This window comes from Cherax quadricarinatus, chromosome 64 (genome assembly GCF_038502225.1).
Source record: "Cherax quadricarinatus isolate ZL_2023a chromosome 64, ASM3850222v1, whole genome shotgun sequence".
NCBI lineage: Eukaryota > Metazoa > Arthropoda > Malacostraca > Decapoda > Parastacidae > Cherax > Cherax quadricarinatus.
The window spans coordinates 19,685,181-19,706,827 of NC_091355.1; the positions used below are offsets into that span (position 1 = coordinate 19,685,181).

General features: G+C 42.2%; 1 protein-coding gene across 2 annotated transcripts in view; it reads left to right on the plus strand.

The window, feature by feature from the left end:
• The window catches only part of Tk (Tachykinin), a 940,725-nt gene that overhangs the window by 488,898 nt on the left and 430,180 nt on the right, over positions 1-21,647 (plus strand). Inside the window, exon 2 of one of the 2 annotated variants that reach the window (XM_070098804.1) lies at positions 19,292-19,387. The exons of the other annotated variant lie outside the window; for it this stretch is intronic. The gene's annotated coding sequence lies outside the window, so the exon portion shown is untranslated. The remainder of the gene's footprint in view (positions 1-19,291; positions 19,388-21,647) is intronic. 2 annotated transcript variants of the gene reach the window in all.

Below are 21,647 nucleotides of genomic sequence, written 5' to 3' on the forward strand. Positions count from 1 at the left end.
ACCCGCACATACAGGAGAGGAGCTTACGACGACGTTTCGGTAAGCTCCTCTCTTCTATGTGCGGGTTATTTGTGTAAATATAATAATAATTATTAATACGCATGTGCAACAGGTATCTTAATTATGCAACGTTTTCACCTATACAGCAGACTACATCAGTTGAATACAAAGGTTATAGATACTGAGATAGTAGCCGCGGAGAGGTATAGGTGATGTAGTCAGTTAATTAATGATGGAGGAGTAGTTTGAGGTGGTAAGTGTGTCTGGCTGGGGACCACTCACCATAGTCTTGAACGTATGAACCTGTTGCACAAAAAAGGAGCCATTTATAGTGCAGTGCGGTCTATTAGTAGAAGAAGGAACACACCATAAGAGGATAACTACAGCATGCCTACTGGCCCATGCTAGGCAGGTCCTCAAGGCCAACTCTTGTCACTCTACTTGTCAATATTGAATACCATTATTATATTCAATCTGTCAGACACAGCAACACAATGGAATTTTTATACAAAAGGCTTTTGCAACTTAAATGCCGATCTATTAGTTATGAGACGGAATAGCTGGGCATGAGGACCTACTTAGCATGGACCAGTAGGATTGATGAAAAGTTAGACACATGTGCAACATCTGGGTATCTTCATTGTAGACGTTTCGCCATCCAATGGCTTTAACAATACAAATTAAAGACATAATTGGAAGACTGAACTATATACCAAAGATAAGGTAATCAGTCCCTCAGCCTTGGAACTGGTGTGAAGAGTTGTGCTGGCCTAACCTACAGTATAGGCATGACCTCCACCTGTGGACGTTTTCATGGTGACGCTCCCTCCGACTGCTTCACCTCACCTGTCTGCAATACACAAACCACTTCTCTGCTTATATAAGTCACTTCTCCGGTTATATGCTTTGCTTTCTTCAAGAGCGATCGACTGAACACATCGATTCCAGGCTGAGGGACTGATTACCCCATACTACTCCTCTTTATCCAACGTTTTTTAGTATTGGACTGATGAAGCCACTGTGTGGCGAAATACTTAATAAAGATCCCCAAATTCGACTGATGTTGAAGAATGAGACATTTGTCCAACATTTGGGAATGTTTACTAAGGAAACATTACGCCAGTCACTAGCTTCTTCAGTCCCTTACAAAGAACGGTGGAGAAAGAGGAATTGAGGCTGGTGAGGGGGCTCCTGATCCAAGGAACTAGACTTTTTCCTTACATGAATCAGACTTGAATTCCTCTCGTTCAATAGGCGCTATGTGACTCCTGTGGGGTTAGCGCTTTCTGATTAAAATGTAACTGTGAATGGCATCAATCTTCAGTGGCCGATACATCGTATGACATGGTTGAAATGTCTCACAGGTTTAGGCTGTGTAGACACAAATTATGTTGGATTCTGTATAGTAACTGGAACATGATAATGTATTACAGGTGTGGGACAGGTGTGAGAGATGTGGGACAGGTAAGGTATGGCAGGTGTGGAACAGGTAAGAGATAGCAGATGTGGGACATGTAATGTATGGCATCTGTGGGACAGGTAGGGTATGGCAAGTGTGGGACAGGTAAGGTATGGCAGGTGTGGGACAGGTAAGGTATGGCAGGCTTGGGACAGGTAAGGTATGGCAGGTGTGGGACAGGTAGGTATGGCAGGTGTGGGACAGGAAAGGTATGGCAGGTGTGGGACAGATGAGCTTGAGTAGATGTATATTGGAGAGCAAGATTGAAGGGTTAATTTACCTAGCCAGTTAGTGGTAGTTTGTGGTAATTATTCATGGTGATTATCCAGCCTGAAATGGTGGTGGGGAAGTGCGCTTCAATTAACTCTTTGGGAGAAAGTGACTGTGATTGTTGTGGCTTTGGTGGTGGTAGTAGTAATTGTGGTGGTAACTGTGTTGGTTGCAGTGATAGTTGTGGCTTTGGTGGTGGTAGTTGTGGTGGTAACTGTGTTGGTTGCAGTGATGGTAGCGGTAGTTGTGGTAACTGTGTTGGTTGCAGTGATGGTTGTGATAATTGTGGTGGTAACTGTGTTGGTTGCAGTGATAGGTGTGGCTTTGGTGGTGGTAGTTGTGGTGGTAATTGTGTTGGTTGCAGTGATTGTAGTGGTATTTGTGGTGGTAACTGAGTTTGTTGAAGTGATGGTTGTGGTAATTGTGGTGATGTGTTGGTTGCAGTGATAATTGTGGCTTTGGTGGTGGTGGTAGTAGTAGTTGTGGTGGTAACTCTGTTGGTTGCAGTGATGGTTGTGGTAATTGTGGTGATAACTGTGTTGGTTGCAGTGATAGTTGTGGCTTTGGTGGTGGTAGTTGTGGTGGTAGCTGTTGGTTGCAGTGATGGTTGTGGTAATTGTGGTGATAACTGTGTTGGTTGCAGTGATAGTTGTGGCTTTGGTGGTGGTAGTTGTGGTAACTGTTGGTTGCAGTGATGGTTGTAGTAATTGTGGTGATAACTGTGTTGGTTGCAGTGATAATTGTGGCTTTGGTAGTGGTATTTGTGGTGGTAACTCTGTTGGTTGCAGTGATGGTTGTGGTAATTGCGGTGGTAGCTGTGTTGGTTGCGGTGATAGCTGTGGCTTTGGTGGTGGTAGTTGTAGCTGTGTTGGTTGCATTGATGGTTTTGGTAATGTTGTGGTTATGGAACCAGTAGTGATGGTTGTGCTGGTGGTGGTGTAAGTGGTGGTGGTGGTGGTAGAGATGGTATGATGGAGATGGTATGATGGTATTGTGTTTTGGTAGGTGGTGGTGGAGTCGTTAGTGCTGACTTGTGGTGGTGATGATGGTGTTGATGGTGATGAAGTCATTAGTAATGACTGGTGATGGTGATGATGGTGGGAAAGTCATTAAGTAATGGCAATGGTGATGATGATGGTGATGACGATGGTGATGGTGGTGGTAATAGTAGTGGTGGAGATGATGATGGTGGTGATGGTGGTGATTGCGGTGGTGATGGTGGCGGTGTTGATGGTGGCAATGGTGGTGATGGTGATAATATCCTGTATTGTTATGTTTTGGCTATGGTAGCAGAAACTTAGTGCCGTCAGCTTAAGGGAACAACAACAGCAACAACAACAACAGCAACAACAACAACAACAACAACAACAACAACAACAACAACAACAACAACAACAACAACAACAACAACAAGAAAAAGAACAAGAACAACAGGAACAAGAACAACAACAACAACAACAACATGCTGAAGGTGTAATATCCTCAGATAGTGACTATTAGCTTCAAGGACTGACATCTAGCTTCAACAAGTGATCATGAACTTCAAGATATGAGAACAAGGTTCATCAAGTGATGGAAAGCTTCGTGAAGTGAGAAGCTTCAAAAAATTATCATAAGCTTTAGGATGTGAGAAGCTCAAAGCTATCACCAGCTTCAGGTAGTAAGAACAAGCTTTAACAGGTGATCATAAGCTTCAGGAAGTAAGAAGCTTCAACGAGTGATAAGCTTCAGGAATTAAGAACAAGCTTCAATAAGTGATTATAAGCTTCAGGTAGTAAGAACAAGCTTCAACGAGTGATCATAAGCTTCAGGTAGTAAGAACAAGCTTCAACAAGCGATCATAATGAACATTAAAATGGTATAAAATACCGACAGGTTGTTAGGTAAGACATCGTCTTCAAGTATCTTCTGCTTCTATCAACTTTTCTGTACTTGACTGAAGAAGCCTACTGTGTAGGCGAAACGTTTCATAATAAAGATACCTAACTGTTGCATATGTGTCTTACCTAACAAGCGATCATAAGCTTCAGAAAGTAAAAACCTTGAAGTAAGAACAAGCTTCAACAAGTGATCATAAGCTTCATAATGCGAGAAGAAGCTTCAACCAGTGACCATAAGCTTCAGAAATTAACAAGTTTCAACTAATGATCATAAGCTTCAGGAAATAACAGTAAGCTTCAGGCAGTGACCAAGCTGATAGGCTAAGTCACGGAAAAGTCATTTTTAAAATAAAACTGCTAAATTTAAATCAGTCAACCCTAATTCCTTATTGTCCGGCATATAAGGCGCGCATTTTCTCCACAAATTTTTTTTGGGAAAATCAACCTGCGCCTTATATGCTGCAAGTCAGGGTTAAGGGTAGACTTTGGGTTACGGTTTAGCAGTTGTTTACTAACGTTACGTCACAGCTGCTTAGAAACATCGTCTTTTATGTCTTACATGCTCGTGCGCCTTATATGCCGGGAAACACGGTAATAATCCCAATCTTCTGTGTAGGCCGCACGAGTTTTGAAAGCTTGAAGCCGATCTGAAGAGGCTTTCTCTTGTTATCACAATGGGTCCCAATATCTGAAATTTTTCACGTAAAATTCACCCAAGAACATCGGTACATGTCAATATTTGCATGAATCTTACCCTAGTTACAGTAAACCAGCGCTGAAAAAAATTGAAGCCTGTCGTATCAAGAATTCTCAATTTAAAACCGCAAACCATATGGTTCTGTAGTAGGAACATCCGCAATGTGCTGCTACTCCACCCTACAGTTATGAAATAAGACATTTATTTGGAAAATTAATGTTTATTTGAGAAATACACGGCAATGATATGTCAGGTAATTGATTTAAACAGAGATATGACTGCCCTTGGCTTTTATAAGCATTTCTACACTGGCATACAATCGACCAATGTTGAATACCTTGTGACAAATTCTTCGCCGTGGTAACAGGTCCTAATAACAGCAGCAGTTATCTTTTCCACAGATGAACAGTCCTATTTCGCGATCGTGCGTTTGGTTATTGCCCATAGATTCTCAAATGGATTGAGGTCAGAAGAGTTTCAAGGCCAATTTAGAATGCTTAGTCCACTCTCTTCGAGGAATGGCAGCATTTTTCTGGAAGTCTGGCATGGAGCAAGATCCTGCTTAAAAATTCCTTCTCCATCAGAAAAGTCTTTATCCACAATGGAAAGCAAATGAGTTGCCAGAATTGCTTTGTATTTGTCACTGTTCATTGTTTCCTCAATAACAAACCACTCAGGGCCTTTAGGAGTAAAACTACCTAAAAACATTGCCTTATGTGGGTGTTTTGGCATTTGTTGAAAGTGTCCATTCCGAAGAGGATCGCCTTTGTTCCATCCCACTATCACTAATCTGTATCCATGTACTTAAAAATGCGCTTCATCTGAAAATATAATATTTTTCTATTCATTCATCGTCCATCCCTAACGATCGAGTGCTCTCCGCAGCGTTTTTTTTTTTCATTGTGACTGTTAATAATTGTTTCTTTACCGGCTTTCTGGCTGTTCTGCCAACTTCAAGAAGCCTTCATCGAACAGTTGAAGAATCAACATTTATGTCAGCTGAAGATAAGTATCTCTGTAAATCTTTCTGGCTTTCTTGGGATCCTTCACACCATTTCTTATGATAACTTTGTTATCCTTGAGTTTGATAACCTTGTCAATATTGCGTTTTCTTCCACATCTTCCTCGACGCAGTGTTCCACAATCACCAGTGTTGTCAGCTCTCTTCAGAATCCAACCAGCAGTTGATTTTGTTAGGCTCAAATTTTTGGCGATCTGTCTGATACTTAAATCAGCACGTTTTCTAAGAGCTACAATATATGCATGCTTCCTAGGTGTAACATCCATCATTAATTTCATCAGTAATCATGAACTGAAGGGGAGAATTTGGCGAAACCACATTCACTCACAGAGCACGCATGCAAAATAGCCTTACAGAATAAGAGATGTAGCACTGACGTGAGTCGCAGGGCAACACCTCAACTGGATGATTGCTGGAACTCAGTAGCAAACTCTGAGACATGTGAGGTAATCACAAAATTTACTCCTGTCCCAATTAATGTGCGTAATACTTTAATATGCCGTTGCTAAATTTCGGAGCCCGGCTCGTCTGCTGCTTGCCTGGTCAACCAAGCTGTTGCTGCTGGATGCCCACTGCCCCACATATTCATCGCAGCCTAGTTGATCAGGTACCTGGTGAAGGCACTAGTCCAGTTTTCTCTTAAAAACGTCTACATTTGCTCCAGCCGTGTTTCTGATATCTTCTGGTAAGTTCTTGAACAGTCTGGGGCCCCGAATGTTGATAGTGTTCCCTTATTGTGCCCACCGCACCCCTGCTCCTCACTGGGTTTATTTTGCACTTCCACCCATATATCTCAGCCCAGTATGTTGTTATGGCAATGTGCAGATTTGGGACCAGGGTCTCGAGTACTTTCCAGGTATATATTATCATGTATCTCTCTCATGACTTTAAGGTGCTCCCAGTAATTTAAATGGTTTACTGGCTCTGTGTGCCGTAAACGATCTCTGTATTTGTTTCAGCTCTGATATTTCTCCTGCCTTGAACGGGGCCGTCAGCACTGAGCATTAGTCCAAATGAGGGAGCATTAGCGCTTGAAGAGTGACACCACTGGCATTATTTCCCCTTGTTTTGAAAGTTAATACCCATCCCGTCCTCCCCCTGGCTGTCTTGATCTTTGTCTTATGCTCTTTGAAAGAAAGGTCACCTGATATAATTATTCCCAAGTCTTTTAAGCGTTCCTTTCGTTCTATTTGGCTATCCTCTTGAGTTTTGTATACAGTGTTTCTTCTGAGTTCATTCTTTCCATACCTAAGCAGCTGGAACTTATCACCTTTGAACGTCATGTTTTCTCCACTGCCCACTGGAAAACCCTGCTTATATCCTCCTGTAATTGTTCAGTGTATTTTACCGTAGTTACTTTCATGCTTATTTTAGTGTTATCTGAAAATAATGATACAAAAATATGACGGCGTTTTTATCTATATCTGCTATGAGGATGAGAAACAGCAGAGGTGCCAGGACAGTGCCTTGGACGACTGAGCTTTTTTACCTTGATGATTCTGGATTTTGCTCTGTTTACTACTACTTTTAGTGTTCTGTGTGTTAGGAACCCGAAAATCCATCTGTCTGCCTTCCCTGTAATGCCTATGGCCCTTATTGTGTGCGCCATCACTCAACAGCATTTGTCAAACGCCATAGCAAAATCTGTGTAAATCACATCCGCGATTTAGTCGTCTTCCAACTCCTCCGAAATTCTGTCATAGTGGTTCAGCAGCTGTGACAGGCATGATCGTCCTGCTCTAAAACTATGCTGGTATGGGTTATATGACAGTTACATTGTGTGAACACTCGTAGTGTGCTGCTCCTCTACCCTATATGACTGATACTCTGTGAACACCCACAGCGTGTAGCTACCTTACTCTATATTTACACAGTGAGAACTGCTAGCGGCTTGCCCTCTCATACAGTGTTCCACCACACAGTCTGTGCTACATACACGAGTTAATGTACTGGAAATTTTCAATAGAGAGGAAAATAATCTTGTATTCCATTATGGGTTCACCGGCCCCATTACATGCCAGTATGATGGTTAGGTTAGGCAAGGTTCGTCAGGAAACAGGACAAGTGTTTCCTGACGCGAGTTTTAGTCAGATGATGACCCCCTCCTTTGGAGCTTCGGTCATCTGACTGAGGCCTTCCGCTGGCTTACCGGTCCTCCCCTTTAAAAATAATATAATTATTATGCCAGTATGATGAAAGTTATCCAAGGCAACATTAAATGTCCTGCATAAAATTTGGAGATGGCTCGTTTGCTCATTAGATGAGTTATGTCAGAATCAAAATTCCCTTTCAAATAATTAAGCATAAGTACACTGTACATGTCAAATTATGTAAATTATTAAACCTGAATGTGCTGTACATGTTGCATTATGCAAATAGAAGCACTTACAACACATGTATATAGTTTTTATTTTTAATTAATAGGGCCAGAAATTGTGCAAAACGCAAGAGCATGGCTTGTGTAGTGTGAGTGGTGGTGACCACACAGTGCACAGCTGGTGTGGTGGTGACCACACAGTGCACAGCTGGTGTGGTGGTGACCACACAGTGCACAGCTGGTGTGGTGGTAACCACACAGTGCACAGCTGGTGTTGTGGTGACCACACAGTGTACAGCTGGTGTGGTGGTGACCACACAGTGCACAGCTGGTGTGGTGGTGACCACACAGTGCACAGCTGGTGTGGTGGTGACCAAACAGTGCACAGCTGGTGTGGTGGTGACCACACAGTGCACAGCTGGTGTGGTGGTGACCACACAGTGCACAGCTGGTGTGGTGGTGACCACACAGTGCACAGCTGGTGTGGTGGTGATCACACAGTGCACAGCTGGTGTGGTGGTGATCACACAGTGCACAGCTGGTGTGGTGGTGATCACACAGTGCACAGCTGGTGTGGTGGTGATCACACAGTGCACAGCTGGTGTGGTGGTGATCACACAGTGCACAGCTGGTGTGGTGATCGCACAGTGCACAGCTGGTGTTGTGGTGATCACACAGTGCACAGCTGGTGTGATAACACAGTGCACAGCTGGTGTGATCACACAGTGCACAGCTGGTGTGATCACACAGTGCACAGCTGGTGTGATCACACAGTGCACAGCTGGCGTGGTGGTGATCACACAGTGCACAGCTGGTGTGGCGGTGATCACACAGTGCACAGCTGGTGTGGGTGGTGATCACACAGTGCACAGTTGGTGTTGTGGTGATCACACAGTGCACAGCTGGTGTGGTGATCACACAGTGCACAGCTGGTGTGGTGGTGGCTACACAGTGCACAGCTGGTGTGGCGGTGACTACACAGTGCACAGTTGGTGTGGTGGTGACTACAGTGCGCAGCTGGTGTGGGTGGCGACTACACAGTGCACAGCTGGTGTGGGTGGCGACTACACAGTGCACAGCTGGTGTGGGTGGCGACTACACAGTGCACAGCTGGTGTGGGTGGTGATCACACAGTGCACAGCTGGTGTGGTGATGAGTACACAGTGCACAGCTGGTATGATCACACAGTGTACAGCTTGTGTGGGTGGTGGTGACTACACAGTGCACAGCTGGTGTGGGTGGTGATCACACAGTGCACAGCTGATGTGGTGATCACAGTGCACAGCTGGTGTGGTGATCACACAGTGAACAGCTGGTGTGGTGGTGACTACACAGTGAACAGCTGGTGTGGTGGTGACTACACAGTGCACAGCTGGTGTGGTGGTAATCACACAGTGCACAGCTCGTGCGGTGGCGACTACACAGTGCACAGCTGGTGTGGGTGGTGACTACCCAGTGCACAGCTGGTGTGGGTGATCACACAGTACACAGCTGATGTGGTGATCACAGTGCACAGCTGGTGTGGTGATCACACAGTGCACAGCTGGTGTGGTGATCACACAGTGCACAGCTGGTGTGGTGATCACACAGTGCACAGCTGGTGTGATCACACAGTGCACAGCTTGTGTGGTGGTGATCACATAGTGCACAGCTTGTGTGGTGGTGACCACACAGTGCACATCTTGTGTGGGTGGTGGTGACCACACAGTGCACATCTTGTGTGGGTGGTGGTGACCACACAGTGCACATCTTGTATGGGTGGGGGTGACCACACAGTGCACATCTTGTGTGGGTGGTGGTGACCACACAGTGCACATCTTGTATGGGTGGGGGTGACCACACAGTGCACATCTTGTGTGGGTGGTGGTGACCACAGAGTGCACATCTTGTGTGGGTGGTGGTGACCACACAGTGCACATCTTGTGTGGGTGGTGGTGACCACAGAGTGCACATCTTGTGTGGGTGGTGGTGACCACAGAGTGCACATCTTGTGTGGGTGGTGGTGACCACAGAGTGCACATCTTGTGTGGGTGGTGGTGACCACAGAGTGCACATCTTGTGTGGGTGGTGGTGACCACAGAGTGCACATCTTGTGTGGGTGGTGGTGACCACAGAGTGCACAGCTTGTGTGGGAGGTGGTGATCACTCAGTGCATAGCTGGTGTGGTGTGATGGAATCACTCAGTGCACAGCTGGTGTGGTGTGATGGGGATCACTCAGTGCACAGCTGGTGTGGTGTGATGGGGTCACTCAGTGCACAGCTGGTGTGGTGTGATGGGGATCACTCAGTGCACAGCTGGTGTGGTGTAAATCACTCAGCACTCCCCCAACAGGTAACCATGATTCACTCAGTACACTTGACTCTGGTCTCTGGAAACCATCATACAACTCACCAGCGAAGGTTAAGTTAGGTAAGGTCGTAATAATGTGGTAGAGTTATCGACAATATGTTAGGTAAAAGGACACAAGTACAACTGATGTGACTTTTTTTGTGGCAACGTTTCGCTCTCCAGGAGCTTTATCAAGCCGTTACAATCAAGAGACACAGAGGGAGTATATATATATATATATATATATATATATATATATATATATATATATATATATATATATATATATATATATATATTATATATATATATATATATATATATATATTACTTGTGATAGAAGGAGTAGTAGTGGTAGTTGTAGTACTTATGGTGGTAGTAGTAGTAATAATAGTAATAGTTGTAGTTGTTGTAGTACTTGTGGTGGTGGTAGTAGCAATAATAGTAATAGTTGTAGTGGTAGTTGTAGTGCTTGTGGTGGTAGTAGTAGTAATAGTAATAGTTGTAGTTGTAGTACTTGTGGTGGTGGTAGTAGCAATAATAGTAATAGTTGTAGTGGTAGTTGTAGTGCTTGTGGTGGTAGTAGTAGTAGTAGTAGCAGCTGTGTGATGGCGGGGTTGATGGTTTTGATGAACATTCTTGCTAATACTTCAGAGATGATTAATCTGCCTTTATTCTGTTTAATTGTTAGAAATGGCGATTAAAGATTATTCAAGGCATTTACGTCTACGGAAACTGGATTCTTTAATCACTAGTCGGGCGTCATTAAATTTCATCAGGTGGCTGTCGGAATTCCGGTGTTGTACGCAGACATGTTTCGAGTTTTCTTGCTGTTTCACTTAGGTATATTCTGTCACAGCCTCCACAGGGGATAGTATAAACCACTGAGTTCATTGATTCAAGGTTTTCGAATTTCGTCCAGGGAATATGGTTTATGGAAGTACTGGATGCGATGACGACTTTAGTGTTAACTTGTGCGAGTACCTTAGAAACTGTTCGGAGTGGTGTTAATGCATGGAAAATTGATGATCTGAAGGGCTCTTTTCTTGCAGTCATTGACGAAAAAGGAAGGAAAATGTAGATCGGTGATGGTTTGGTGTATATAAGTACATTCTCCATCAAGAAACTCTGGACTCCAATTTCGGTATTATTTTATTGAAAATCCAACGGTGATGCCTCTCGATGGTCTTAGCATCTTGACTGGAATAGAAGAGGGCGAGACACTTTTGTTTGTGGTCTTCCTGTAAACTTGAAACCTTAGAGCTAGTTATCTACTTTGTGAATAAGGACATCTAGAAAATGTAACTTGTCACTGGAGTCAAGTGTAAACTATAAAGTCGGTACAGCTGCGTTGAGTCTTGCTTGTAGATTCCGCATATCAAAACGTTTGGGAGTTATTATGAGGACTATTACTACCTCACTCTGTACCTATACTTGTATACCCATTGTCCATGTATTGTTTGTAACGGCTTGACGAAGCTCCTGGAGAGCGAAGCGCTGCATTAGTTACTTTTGTGTCCTTTTACCTAAATAAAGTTCGTCAGCATACAAGACAAATATTTCCTGACGCAGGTATTAGTCATGTGACCGAGTCTTTTCTCTGGTTTACCCGTCCACCCCTTCAGAAATTTAGGTCATTGTCACCAGCGACGTTTTCAATATTGCAAATATCACAAACTTTGTCATTTAACATTCTTTAATTAGTGTTTCTTTGCTTTTATATCGCTATTAATAAAATATTAGACCATGAGCACCATACTGGCTATTGAAGCTTAACTCACGTAATCGTAATTATACGACAGCAAACAAATCACGGAACGGGTGGGAATTGAACCCATGGCAAGAGTCAGAGCGTTAACCAATATGGTGGAGTGATTAAACACACTGACCTGTGATTTTTAGGACTCGCCTGTCATGGGTTGATGCCCCACCCGTTCCTTGATTTATGGAAGCTTCATCGGTGTAGTTGTAGCAGAGCTTCATTTAACATCACTTGGGCATACTATATCACTGGGAAAATATTAGTTTTGAAGAAGCTGACTTATTAGTGGAGGAAGTCAACTCATGACTGTATCATTTGCAATCTTCTCCAGTGGAAATAAAATGGCTCATTAGGTTTTCTCATCTTTTTTTTCTAATATTATTCAGAGATGTGTCTGAATGTGCTTCCTTACTATTTAGGAAAGTTTTTCAATGATTAGATTATTGCGAAGAATGAGCAATAACTCAGTGTGGTGGTGGTGGTACAATAGTGGTAAAAGGTCTCTTATTCTCTAGTCCCCTGTCCTTTGTGTGTGTACTACTCTACATGTGGTTGAGGGGGTCAAGTTTATGCTGTGTGTGTGTGTGTGTGTGTGTGTGTGTGTGTGTGTGTGTGTGTGTTTTTAATCTTCCGTAAGTGGTTGAAGGGGTCAAGTCTAAGCAATGTGTGTGAGAGAGAGATTTTTAAGATACCTAAATGTTGCTACATGTCATATTCATGAACTTGACGGCATTTGTAGCGAGATACTTGTCTGACACACCAGCACCATGGCAGGAGATGACTTCATCAGCTCTTGTGCTAACAACTATTTACTTCCACTAATGGACCCTCCCCCCCCCCCTCACCTGTGAAGCCATCTCCAGCTGTTACACTTCACTTCTAACCTTCTGGCCTCATGCCACTGATTTAGGCTAAAGGACTGACCACCTTGTAACAAGACTGAAGGAGTAACCACCTCAAAATCACCTTTCTATTTCTATTACGTGATGTGAGTTTTCACGTTGTGAGCCATCTTGTAGGACACACAAATCTTGTATCTCGGTTGATTGTTGTATGAAGATAAACAGTGTCCCGCACCTCGGTTGGTACCGCACTCGGTTCACACATTCAGGTTCGTGGTTCAATCCCCGGTACGACTGGAAACATTGGACGTATTTCCTTAAGACACCTGCTGTCCATGTTCACCTAGCAGTAAGTAGGTACTTGGTTGTTAGTCGACTGGTGTGGGTCACATCCTGGGGAAGAAAATTAACCGAAGAAGCCCGAAATGCTCTGCATAACCAGGGGCTTTCTATATAGAATACTATATTAAATAGTATAGTATAGTATACTAAATATAGTATTTAGTACCCAGTCTCAACATACGAGCTCCTTTTTTCGCCGATACGAGAATCACATACGAGAGTTATCGTGTGAACAAGAGTTTTTAGACTCGGCGCGCTGGACGTAACTGTTATGTGCGACACGAGAGTCCTCTCACGGCCGACTCGTCAGTCTACCATGCTGTCCTCCTAGTAATTGTGCTTCCGCTCTCAATGTAGTCATTTTTGTCTTTAAATATCTTTTTATAAGTGATAATCAGGGCCGCCAAGAGGGGGAGAAATGTCGAAAAGGATCGAAAAGTAAACAGAAAAACAAAAAAAGAGTGGAAAGTGGTTTGTAAGAGATAAATACTATTTTCTACTGTACGCTGTCATCGCTAATATAAACAAACTACCGATGATGTAATTGGTAGTTCAGTAAGAGTTATTACACCTAATGCATTGTGTTTTTGTTTTCCTAATGTTATTTGACTATTTTGGAACACTATCTACTCTGAAACTGTTTGGTTTAGGTTGAAATAACATGAAGTTGAGGTAATTTTTGACGTTAAACACGCATTAAAACGTTTAAAATGGAAAATAACGTTAAATATATTTCCGTGATACGAGTTTACACGTTGCGAGCCATCTTGTAAGACATATTAATCTCATATCTCGGAGGATTACTGTTTGATGCTAAACTGGTATACAGACTCATCACACGGATGATAATAGTAAATGACCAACTAATATGATTGTAAACGGTAGAAAGAATGACAGTAAAGTCTATAAGGGCGTGAATATGCTGTTTAAAATTAGTCTTGTCTTTGGAAACGACTATAAGCCCAGAAAATAAAAAGAAAGGGAACTCTGACAATCACTGGTCGTAGATATAAAGAATCTTTTGAGTTTATTAATTAGTATGAGACCTGAGAGAGTGTTTCCATGGATTACAAGAGAGGAGAAAAAGCACCGTATAAACCAATATGTACAGTAAGTCATAAGATTTACTGTTGATGTGGAAAACAGCAAATGCAGTTCCACATATGAGAAGACACACGTCAATATCATTGATACACAAACTATGTTTTGTTAATGAAGAAAATCACAAAGAGAATAGTGGAGTATTTGGAGAAAAGTGGTTTATATAAACAATAACGAATATGATTTAGGAGGGAAGAGAAGGGAGTGGTAGGGTGAGGAAGAAGTAGGAAGAGGAAGAAGTTGGATATGGGTGGAAAGACGTGGGAGAGGAGGGGTGGGAGGAGGAGGCGGGGAGAGGAGGGTAAATGAGGGTGGTTGAAAAGAGGAAGGGAGAGGAAGAGGAGGGACTGGCTGTGTCATCTCAGCCACCAACATCAACAACTTCTCAAGTTGGAGTGAACTTTAAGTGTCGCCACCGCTGAAGAAGCGCAGCACAAAAAAGAGCTCAAACCATATTTCGATGACACACAAAACTTTTAACACAGTTCTTCTAACCAAGGTAAAGTTATCCCCCCAAAAAACTGAAAAGAACTTTAACCATCACTTATTCCCAGCTGGTTTTCCAAAAAAACATGGACATCACAATTTGTAACAATTGTATCACTGAGGATAAAAGCTTAACTAGGAGATGGTAATTTAGGCCAGTAAGATTAATTAAGAGATCCTTTAACTATATCTTCAATCATTAACACTTTGATCATAAACACTGTATGTCCCTTGAGTGACCTGATTTCAAATTAAGTCACCCTTTGTTTATTCTTATCATTTTGGTTGCTGGATGTTATTATTCAACTGGTTATCTCTAATTAGAAGGTTACCTGTTAATGTTTGACAATAGAGTTGTAAGTTGTCATGTTTCATGTAAGTTGTAGTTAAAGCACCTATCTACAACTTGGAGTTAGTAGTTTCAAAAGTAAGTCTGCTGCAAAGTTCCTTTAAATATCATTTGATGTACACTATGTACGTCTTCCTGGACGGAGTAAATTACATGTATTGTTTGATTAATTGCATCTCTAAAATATGAATTAGTTCAGGCAATTATCACCTTCCGTTTTTGAAGTTAACAAAGTTATTTAGACCACCTCTCTATGTAGTCCATTCACCCAGATCAGAAGTTTAACACATTGGTACCATCCAATGGGACAAGTTCTTGCTTTGTCTTGAAATGGTCTGCACCTATAGACGCTATTTTTATGTGATAAATATTAGAGAGTGGCAGCTCTGTCATAATGAACTGCTGAAGGTACCATCCCAGCACAGTAAAACTAAAAGGTGTATCTCAGATTTACTCTACTAAGAGTATAAAAGAGTCAGTAGATATTTTATCATCGTTGTTGTACAATTAAGTTGGACTTCCACCTCAGAAATGTTAGTTTAACTTGGCAAATATGAAATTTAAATGCATAAAAAAGGTTTTAATATAATGATTTTTTAATTTTACATAACCAACTACAATGCACATTATTTCCGTAACCAACATGGCTGATTGAGGAGGTATGATGAATGTGGAGGCATAAATTCAGTACAGAAATCCTCCAGCTCTTCAAATCTGTTTGGAGAGACGTGTTTCTTTCCACCTGTTGTCTATGTTCCCCATCAGTAAAATGGGTACCTGGGTGTTAGTCGACTGGTGTGGGTCGCATCCTGGGACACTGACCTAAGGAGGCCTGGTCACAGACCGGGACGCGGGGGCGTTGACCCCCGGAACTCATTCCAGGTAAACTCCAGGTATGATACACTAAGATAATTGAACTTATGCATGTACATTTCTTTCCACATTCAGCCAGCAAACTGTGTCACAGCCTGTGATCGCATGTAGTCTGATGAGCCTGGCAGATATTCAGTCCTCCCAAGTTCGTCATTGTCTATATACCGTGTACAGTTCTGTGTTCCTTATAGAGAAGCATGACGAGGCTGATTCCCTTTGCCAGGAAACTTTACTACAAAGATAAGCCCAACGCTTATCGATCCAAGTCGGACCGAAACGTCATAAGCTTCTCTCTCCTATGTGTGGGTGATTATTGTGTGTGTATAAATATGTATGTCGTGCCGACTAGGTAAATCTGGTCATTTAGCAAGAACTCGTTTAAAATTAAGTCCATTCTAAAATTTTCTCTTATACATATGAAGATATGAAAAAAATATATGTTAATAAAAAACTAATGAAAGTTTACAATAATTTAATAATAAACAAACACACTGAATTATTACATACACATTACATACACATATTAAAATGAATTATTACATACACATATTACTTGCCCTATTCGGCAAGAAGTGCGTTGCTATTTAAGCCAAAATCACAGGTTTTACTTATTCGGCACGATACATGCATATATATATATATATATATATATATATATATATATATATATATATATATATATATATATATATATATATATATATATATATATATATAGAGAGAGAGAGAGAGAGAGAGAGAGAGAGAGATATTACTGAGTTAAAAACTATTAAATTAAATATATATCATATACTCTTAATGCCATAAAAACTTTTGTTTTTTTGTCAAATAATTAATTATATTTCTTAAGCATTTAATGTACAAATTTAATATTTGCGGCACTGAAGGAGGAACTGTTAAGATAAGATAGGATTTCGTTCGGATTTTTAACCCCGGAGGGTTAGCCACCCAGGATAACCCAAGAAAGTCAGTGCGTCATCGAGGACTGTCTAACTTATTTCCATTGGGGTCCTTAATCTTGTCCCCCAGGATGCGACCCACACCAGTCGACTAACACCCAGGTACCTATTTGCTGCTAGGTGAACAGGACAACAGGTGTAAGGAAACGTGTCGAATGTTTCCACCCGCCGGGAATCGAACCCAGGCCCTCCGTGTGTGAAGCGGGAGCTTTAGCCACCAGGCCACTGGTATCAAGTTACAACGTTGTGTCAATGTTGGGTTAACTAATTGCCATTGTTGTTAGGTCACTGTTTTTGGTTAGAGTTAGTTCACTATTGTTAGTGTTAGGTTACTATTGTTAGTGTTAGGTTACTTTTGCTGGCTAGTGTTAGATCACTTGTTGTTAGTGTTATATCACTGGTGTTGTTAGTGTTATATCGCTGTTGTTGTTAGTGTTAGATCACTGTTGTTGGTTAGTGTTAGATCACTGTTGTTGGTTAGTGTTAGATCACTGTTGTTGGTTAGTGTTAGATCACTGTTGTTGGTTAGTGTTAGATCACTGTTGTTGGTTAGTGTTAGATCACTGTTGTTTTTAGTGTTAGATCAATATTGTTGTTAGTGTTAGATCAATGTTGTTGTTAGTGTTAGATCACTGTTGTTGGTTAGTGTTAGATCACTGTTGTTGGTTAGTGTTAGATCACTGTTGTTTTTAGTGTTAGATCAATATTGTTGTTAGTGTTAGATCAATGTTGTTGTTAGTGTTAGATCACTGGTGTTGCTAGTGTTAGATCACTGGTGTTGTTAGTGTTAGATCACTGGTGATGGTTAGTGTTAGATCACTGATGTTGTTAGTGTTAGATCACTGGTGATGGTTAGTGTTAGATCACTGATGTTGTTAATGTTAGATCACTGGTGATGGTTAGTGTTAGATCACTGATGTTGTTAGTGTTAGATCACTGGTGTTGTTAGTGTTAGATCACTGATGTTGTTAGTGTTAGATCACTGGTGTTGTTAGTGTTAGATCATTGATGTTGTTGGTGTTAGATCACTGGTGTTGTTGGTGTTAGATCACTGGTGTTGTTAATGTTAGATCACTGGTGTTGTTAGTGTTAGATAACTGTCGTTAGTGTTAGATCACTGGTGCTGTTAGTTAGATCACTGGTGTTGTTAGTGTTAGATCACTGTTGTTGGTTAGTGTTAGATCACTGTTGTTAGTGTTAGATCACTGGTGTTGTTAATGTTAGATCACTGGTGTTGTTAATGTTAGATCACTGGTGTTGTTAGTGTTAGACCACTGGTGTTGTTAGTGTTAGATTACTGGTGTTGTTAGTGTTAGATCACTGGTGTTGTTAGTGTTAGACCACTGGTGTTGTTAGTGTTAGATTACTGGTGCTGTTAGTTTTTGATCACTTCTGTTAGTGTTAGATCGCTGGTGTTGTTAGTGTTAGATCACTGGTGTTGTTAGTGTTAGATCACTGGTGTTGTTAGTGTTATATCACTGCTGTTGTTAGTGTTACATCACTGCTGTTGTTAGTGTTAGATCACTGATGTTGTTAGTGTTAGATCACTGCTGTTGTTAGTGTTATATCACTGATGTTGTTAGTGTTAGATCACTGGTGTTGTTAGTGTTAGATCACTTGTGTTGTTTGTGTTATATCACTGTTGTTGTTTGTGTTATATCACTGTTGTTGTTAGTGTTAGATCACTGTTGTTGGTTAGTGTTAGATCACTGTTGTTTTTAGTGTTAGATCAATGTTGTTGTTAGTGTTAGATCACTGGTGTTGTTAGTGTTAGATCACTGGTGTTGTTAGTGTTAGATCACTGGTGTTGTTGGTGTTAGATCACTGGTGTTGTTAATGTTAGATCACTGGTGTTGTTGGTGTTAGATAACTGTTGTTGTTAGTGTTAGGTCACTGGTGTTGTTAGTGTTAGATCACTGGTGTTGGTTAGTATTAGATCACTGGTGCTGTTAGTTTTTGATCACTTCTGTTAGTGTTAGATCGCTGGTGTTGTTAATGTTAGATCGCTGGTGTTGTTAGTGTTAGATCACTGGTGTTGTTAGTGTTATATCACTGGGGTTGTTAGTGTTAGATCACTGGTGTTGTTAGTGTTAGATCTCTGATGTTGTTAGTGTTAGATCACTGGTGTTGTTAGTGTTAGATAACTGGTGTTCAGTGTTAGATCACTGGTGTTGTTAGTGTTAGATCACTGGTGTTGTTAGTGTTAGATCACTGGTGTTGTTAGTGTTAGATCACTGGTGTTGTTAGTGTTAGATCTCTGGTGTTGTTAGTGTTAGATCACTGGTGTTGTTAGTGTTAGATCACTGGTGTTGTTAGTGTTAGATTACTGGTGTTGTTAGTGTTAGATTACTGGTGTTGTTAGTGTTAGATCATGAAGTGTTAGTAACGCACACTCCTGAGCTTAGCAACGTGGTGTTGTTAGTGTTAGATTACTGGTGTTGTTAGTGTTAGATCATGAAGTGTTAGTAACGCACACTCCTGAGCTTAGCAACGTGGTGTTCATAACGTGGCTGTGCATGTACTGGTGGCCTCGTTTCACTCACCAGTTATCAACACCCTCTGGCGTCATATTGATAACTAACTCGTGTTTTCTTTGTGTTTCAGGTGTGTTGCTACACATCTTGTGGTGTGCGTGCGTGTGTGTGTGTGTGTGCGCGAGAGCTGCATTGCGTGCGTGTGACCACTTCCTGGTGCACAGAGGTAAGTAGTGGCCTGTGCACGCTTCTCACGCTCCTTCCTCATGAATACGTGTATTTGTACATGCTTGCCTATGCACTTGGCTGTTCATGCGCACACCGTCAGAGCCGTGCGTGTGTTCATTAGTTCGAGGTTCTTACCCTGTGCGCTTGAAGGCATCACAAGTGATGTAAACAAAGGTAAAAGAATTGAATTTTAATACCACGGAAAAGAGAAGGATTTCAGGAGGCATGATTATTGCATGCTAGATAACCAGGTTATTTGACATGAGGGTAACATGCGTCGTATGAACTTCACGCGCGCGCACACGCACACGCACATGCACACGCACGCGCGCGCACACACACACACACACACACACACACACACACACACACACACACACACACACACACACACACACACACACACACACACACAGGAGAAGACGATATGACCCAGCTGGAAAATTTTCGGAGAATAGGGGGGTTTGTAAAAAAAAGAACCCGGCCAGTGAGAGTGACCTTCAAGGCAGAAGCGACTCGGACCAGGATCCTGCAGGAGAAAGCACGATTAAGGGACATGACGGCATACAGGAGGGTGTATCTCGACCGCGACAGAACACAAGAAGAAAGGAAGAAACTGAGAGAGATGGTACAAAGGCGAAAGGAGGAAAGAGAGGGGATGGAGAAGACAGACAGGAGATCCCAGACCCAGGAAGAAGATCAAATACAGCCTCCCTCACAACTTTCTATAGAAGCCTCCCAACCAGGTCAACCCCAGTGCAACCAAACACTCTAAATCAAAACACCCATGCCACATCCAATGCCCCCACCCACTACATTACAAACTTCACCCCCACAGCAACAACCCATAGTTCCTTACCAGGTCTCCCACTTCCCCAACCCCAATATACTTCCCAGACCACAGTCTTAGAAAAGAAGTTGAAGGTGTGGTATACAAATGCAGATGGAATAACAAACAAGTATGAGGAGTGGCACGAAAGAATCAAAGAGACAGCCCCAGACATAATAGCACTCACAGAAACAAAACTCACCAGAATAATAACAGATTCAATCTTTCCATCCGGATATCAAATCTTCAGGAAAGACAGAGGGAGGAGAGGGGGAGGAGGAGTTGCACTGCTCATTAAAAACCAGTGGGGTTTTGAGAAAATGGAAGGAATGGATGGCATGGGCGAAAGGGACTACTTAGTAGGAACAATCCAGTCTGAGGGACATAAGGTGATAATTGCAGTAATGTACAACCCACCACAGAACTGCAGGAGGCCAAGAGAAGAATACGATGAGAGCAATAGAGCAATGATCAACACACTAGCCGAGGTGGCCAGGAGAGCACACATGGGGGGAGCAAAGTTACTAGTTATGGGTGATTTCAATCACAAGGAGATTGACTGGGAAAACCTGGAGCCCCATGGGGGTCCCGAAACATGGAGAGCCAAGATGATGGATGTGGTACTGGAGAACCTCATGCATCAACATGTTAGAGAGACTACCAGAGAGAGAGGAGAGGATGAACCAGCAAGGTTGGACCTTGTATTCACCATGAGTAGTTCGGACATCGAGGGTATCATGCATGAAAGGCCCCTGGGAGCTAGTGATCATGTGGTTCTGTGCTTCGACTACATAGTTGAGCTCCAAGTGGAGAGAGTAGCAGGAATAGGCTGGGAAAAACCAAACTACAAAAGGGGGAACTACTCAGGCATGAGGAACTTCCTTCAAGACATTCAGTGGGAGAGGGAACTGACAGGAAAACCAGTACAAGAAATGATGGACTATGTAGCAACAAAATGCAAGGAGGCAGAGGAGAGGTTTGTTCCCAAGGGAAACAGAAATAATGGGAAGAACAGAACGAGTCCTTGGTTCACCCAAAGGTGTAGGGAGGCAAAAACTAGGTGTACTAGAGAATGGAAAAGGTACAGAAGACAGAGAACTCAGGAAAATAAAGAAATCAGCCGAAGAGCCAGAAACGAATATGCACAGATAAGAAGGGAGGCTCAGAGACAATATGAAAATGACATAGCATCAAAAGTAAAGACTGACCCGAAGCTGTTGTACAGCCACATCAGGAGGAAAACAACAGTCAAGGACCAGGTAATCAGACTGAGGAAGGGTGATGGGGAATTCACAAGAAACGACCGAGAGGTATGTCAGGAGCTCAACACAAGATTTAAAGAGGTATTTACAGTGGAAACCAGTAGGACTCCAAGAAATCAGAACAGGGGGGCACACCAGCAAGTGCTGGATGAGGTACATATAACCAA